We start from the raw sequence: 6,000 nt of genomic DNA on the forward strand, positions 1-6,000 counted from the left end.
TTTCGAACTCCCCAACACCATAATGGTTAGTTTATGATCAAACTTCTCAGCAGATTAAACCCACACTGATGCCAGGGTGGGGTTAAATGAAAAATGCACACAGAGGGCATCCTAGAGTTGCCCTGAAAAACGACCTGCCACTAATGTCCAGGATGAGTGGCTGCTTTCAGCTGCCACCACCTGACATGTTTCTGGACTCCTGGGTCGAAAGCCTCCTGCTCTCTGGGGCCTGAAACAATGCACACCCTGAGACAAGGTGCTAAGCCTCCTCCCGCAGGATGGGTAGGGTTCAGGAAGGGTAAGCTTTAAAGGCTTGCCATCTTTGTGAGCTTCCCCAGGCCGAGCTTCCCCAGGCCACATGCTGCTTTCAACAACTGGTCCCCTCTGGTTCTGACCCCACTTTTGTCGGGAGAACCGGTTCGAAAAACAAGTGAGGAAGAGAGGTGTGCCCACCTCTGCCAAATCCACCCCTCAGGTGGGGGAGGCGAGGTGAAGCACAGCTCTCAGTCCACGCCATCTTACAGATGGGGAGACCCTCCCACTGGAGGGTGGCAGAATAGGGGGTGTACCCATTGGTCTCAATCTTTTACATACTTGTAACACCCCTAAATCTAGTATTTAGGGGCACCACTCAACCTGCTCCAGCGAAATCCCAGTGTGTCCTGCAGTCAGCAACCTCGAGAAACCTGGAGTACCGGTCTGCCTTCAATCCCAAAGACTTTGTCTCCCGTGAACACCGGATTTGTTCACCAACAGACTCCAGCTCCGCAAAGATCCGCGAGTCTGCACCGGTCGCCCACGGCCTGAGTTCGAGTGGCCAAACACCAAGAGGAAGTCTCCCTAGTGATCCTTACCTGAGATCCGGTGATCCCTGACCTCCCTCAAGCCTCCAGCCGACGCCTGCATCCTAAATCCGGAAGGTCCCCCAACCACGACCTGGTAAGAAGATCCAACCCTAAAAGGCACCCCTGCATCTGACGCCCAACGGCCTTGGGTGGCCCAACCAATGGTGCCTAACCAACCCCCAGCATCCCAACTTACCTTTCCAAGCGGTGGTCACACCCAGAAGACCATTGTCCCCGAGCCTGCAGTGTGTTTGCAAACCGGAGAAACCCCATTGAAAGCTAGAGGGCGCCCAACGTCAAACCAGCAGTCTGCACCCGGCCGCCCCAGTGCCACTGAGGGTGCACCTTTTGTGCTGGCTTGAACCCCCATTTGTCCTGAGCTTAAGTCCAGGAGCTTTGCTCCCTCATCCCAGTGGCCTGCTCGTCAGCAGCCACAAACCGGAGGCCCTCTAATCACCGTTGGATAACATTGGGCTTCAGCACTATGCACCCGGCCGCCCTAGTGCCACTAAGGGTGTCTGCTTGACCCTGGCGGACCCTTGAGTTTAACCCCAGAATACCATCTCCCACAACAAAGTACCTACCTGTTAACCGATAACACTATTTTCCTCCATAGGATAACATTGACTGTTTTTCTATGAAAAGTTTCAAAGTGTGGAGTTTGAAAATCTAAGAAATCCTTTTAAAACTGTACTAAATAACAAACATGATTTTACTCACCTGTTTACAGGAAATGTGCCAGTGCAGTATCCAGGTATACTGCACTTTGTAATAAAAGTGATATGTTAAGTAATTTACTGGTTATTTTACTTAAAAGCCTATAAAAAGTATATGTATTATATTTCTAAAGCATTGCATTTTCAGCAACAGTACTGTAATCAAAACAAAGTACATACACAATTGCAATCCAAACTGTGTTACAACTGCATTACTACTGTAAAGTATTTATTGCTTACCTGTGCCAGGCTTGCTTGGTTCTAAAAAATAATATAACAAAAAGAATATTTATATACAAAACAATTGGTCTGAAGTTCAGTCTTTGAGTGTGTGAAATTATTTGCTGATTGCGTGTGTACAACAAATGCTTAACACTGTCCTCTGATAAAGCCTTACTGCTCGACCACCTTACCACAAATAGAGAGTGAGGTGCTATCTAATTTACCTCTGCCTACGTTTTGGGTTCCACTGGACTCTGTGCACACTATAACTCACTTTGGTGTAGTATATACAGAGCGAGCTTCCTACAGCTCCACCAGCCCACTAAGTACATTTATCTAATTTACAAAAAATCAACATGGAAAATGACCTTAACTTTAATTCTTGTTAAACAAAAATTATGGTCTTTAGTGAATCTCAGAATCATTTTCTGGAAGAAGTCACATGGTATAGTTATTTTGACCTAACAATGGATTATAAGCTTGGATGATAAACTCATCTCTTTAATTTGAAACTAAGACTCACACAGTCTCGCAATCAGAAGATTTATGAAAGTTCATGGAGGTCATGCGATTTGTCAATCTGTAAAGGGAATCAATTCTAAATTAGTCCCTGCTTTATTATATGGAATAATAGTGCTTCCTAGAAAACGTATTAATAACTTGGATACAATTTACATAAAACAATTCATATTTTTACCAAATATTTGTTCGTCAATCCCACATTGTCAATTGAGACTGACATTATCCCTGATATCATTAACTATAAGATATCTATCAACAAGGTTGAATTATTTTTGTGATATTGTGCATTCGCAAACAATGATTTCTTGCGATCGCTGATTTCCACTGAGATGACAAGCCAGTGCGAATACCCATGAATTGAACCATAAGCTAATAATAGAGTAATTATGGAAAATAATCTAAGAGTAGTAGATTTTTTCCTTAATTACTCTATCAGACCTGATTAAATTGTCGCACCAGGAGCTCAAGAGGCTAGCAAGACGAAATTTGTGAAAGAATGCTCGGGCTGCGGAGGTGTTAGCATTACAGAAATATAGACATGTTTAACTTAAACTTGAAACATGTTCAATATGTAACAGAACTTTATCTTAGTGTAAAAGAATAATATCTATATCATAATTTGGATCCATGATGTAAAATAAAATTTCTAAGATTTCGTTTTATGTTGAGTCCTATAATCTCAATTTGAAGAGTTATAGAATACTTATTGTTTATCTTTAAAGGCGCCTATGTATGTATAACGAGGTGTCAATTGAGCATTTGATTTGTTTGGGTCTCAACCTACTAGACGAGGAAGAAATATTTTAAAAATGCTTTTGTTTCCAATAATTGCAGATCTATTAAGGAGTCAGATCTATTGAAATCAGCTTGAAATCAAAAATCACACCATATACATTCTGATCGTGTGCCATTGAGAGTGAAACGTACAAGCAATTAGAAGGTTGGCACAGGCACGTTGTAACATACAAAGTACAGTCAGCCAAGTGTTGGCATATGGTATGAGGGAATGAAACAAAAGACCCTCCAACTAAGAACTCCCTCCTTCCCCCACCTCCTACCCCTCTCCCACCCATTCCAGTGCTCCTTTCTACCCCTATTTTTCCCTGCCACTCTCTCCTCCTGTGCCTCAATAATTACGCCTGCCTTAAGGGTCTGTTCCATTCGGCTCCTTGAGTCTCAACAGTCTTAGATACCTTGGACATGTGATTTCTCTAAATTCTGTGATCAAGAGTGACCTAAATGGTTGCCAGAGCTCTTCATATCTATCTCCCTCCCCTGCCATAGTGAGTGATAATTGCTCCATTCCAAGTATATGCCACAACCTGTGCAGCCAGCCTGTAAAATTGGGTATGTTGGAGGTGCGCAAATGTGTGAGTATATTTTGCACCGCGGAGCCAAGAGCGATGGCCATTTGTCTACCTCTACGAGAACGTAGTGGGTATGTTAGGGGGTTAGGAAGCCCTAGTATGACATATGCTCGAAAGCGCGGAAGCTCTGTATGAAAATGTTTATCCACCTCGTCTAACACCTGCGTCCAATAAGGTTGAATGTGGACACAATCCCACAGCAGGTGCACCAGGTTTCCAACTTGGCCACAGCCCCGCCAACAGGTTCTACTACGGTTCATCTCATGTAATCTTTCCAGAGTATAATACCAGTATGTTGTTACTTTCGTGAGTGTCTCCGTGAGCCCCATGTGGTTAGCGGAGTGGCGTGCCCTATAGTAAATCTTCTCCCATTCCTTGTGACTAATGACCCTACCCAGCTCTCTTTCCCATCGCTCTCTGCCTGGGTTGTGTATATGTGTCTCTGTTGGCTGCAGCATCTTATAAGGATCAGATATGGGTTTAGTGTCTGATGTGCGGGAGATGAGCCACCGTTCATATGCAAGAAGCCGTCTGCACTTGCACGTACTTGTGGTTGCAGTGCCCAGTGTCTCACTTGTAGATAGCGTAACCGTTCTATCTCTTTGAAGCCATACTCTTGTTTGAATTGGGGGAAAGGAATGATACCCTCTGCTCCATAGATGTGATATAAGAATCAGCATCCCACAGACCACCAATGGGCAAAAGCCGTCCCTACTGTGCCTGGGCCAAAGTCTGGATTGTCCACCAACGGGGTGAGGGGAGAGGGGAAGGTTGTAAAATCATGGGCAATGTTAGTGGCGTCCCACACATCCAGGGGAACTCGTGTTATAAACGAGGCGTAAAGATTAGTGGGTCGGTGGGACTTGCGAAGGAAGGGGATTTCTTGCAGTGGACGACTGGCCACTGCTTGTTCTTGAAAGAGCCAGTGTTTCTCCGACTCCCATTTACTCCATTCCACCAGGTAGCGCAATTGCGCCGCCTGGCCAATGATCTCCGCATTCTAGGTTTCCCACCCTGCCAGATAAATTGGGCAAGTTCGGCTTGTGTCTGCCGGATCCATCCAACGGGTGGTCGTAGCGGAAGAGCCCGAAAAAGATAGAGGATTTGGGGCAGAATGGACATCTTGACCGCTGCAATCCTACCCAATCAGGAGAGTGGGTAGTGTCTCCTCCGGTTTATCTCTCCCCGGATCTTCCCGCGGAGTAAATTGTAGTTGGCTGCGACCATGGCGGGGAGTGAGGAGGCCAATTGGATCCCCAGGTACGGGACCGTGCCTGATGCCCATTGAATGGGAAAGAGGTTTTGTAGGTAAGATCTTGTGGGGCGGAGACAGTGAAAGATCTAAGGCTATGGATTTATCCGTGTTCATTTTGAACCCGGACACCTTAGCGAAGGCGTTCAGATCGGCTAAACAGGCTGGCAAGGCAGTCCTTGGGGCGTCTAGTGAGATCATGATATCGTCTGCGTAGAGACTGATCGTGTGGATGTAGCTGCCAAACTTGATCCCTGTGACTGTCCGGTTTTGTCATATTCTCTGGGCTAGTGGCTCCATATATAAGGCGAATAAAAGGGGCGAGAGTGGGCACCCTTGCCTCGTGCCCCTCTCGATGGGGAAACTAGCAGAGCTGTAGCCATTCACCCGCACTATCGCCGTGGGAAATTTATAGCCGTTAAAGATAAAGGTACGGAATTTCTCCCCAATGCCCACTCACTCCATAACCTGTTCTAGGTAGGGCCAGTGGACGCAGTCAAAAGCCTTTTCTGCGTCTATTGCTAACATAATTCTCTCCCCTGGTATTCGGGTGGCTTTCTCTATTAGGTGAATGATTCATTTGGTGTTATCTACTGTCTGGCGTTCAGGAATTAAACCTGCTTGATCTGGGTCTATAAGTCCAGGTAGGTGAGGGGCCAGTCGGGACGCCAGGATCCCAGTGTACAATTTAAGATCCACGTTTAATAAGGATATCGGCCGGTAGGCCCCGCATTTAGTCCTATCCTTTCCGGGCTTCGCAATGACTGTTATTGAAGCCCATAGAAGGTCAGGCGGTATTGCTTCTCGTTTCGCAAACGTATTGAACAGGCTTGTAAGGATTGGGGCGAGTACTGCACAAAACATCTTATAAAAAATGGCGGGGAAACCGTCCGGTCCCGGCGCCCTCCCTAATTTAAGTCTGGAAATGACGGCAATGACTTCTTCTTTTTGAATGTCCCCCTCAAGATATTCCGCTTGAGGAGTAGTCAAGGATGGTAGCGTGACTGAGTCCAAAAAAGAGGTGGCCTCCGAGCCATTCAGCTAGTTGCCAGTATAGAGGGTGGCATAAATGTCTC

Source organism: Lissotriton helveticus, chromosome 6, assembly GCF_964261635.1.
Source record: "Lissotriton helveticus chromosome 6, aLisHel1.1, whole genome shotgun sequence".
NCBI classification, from domain to species: domain Eukaryota; kingdom Metazoa; phylum Chordata; class Amphibia; order Caudata; family Salamandridae; genus Lissotriton; species Lissotriton helveticus.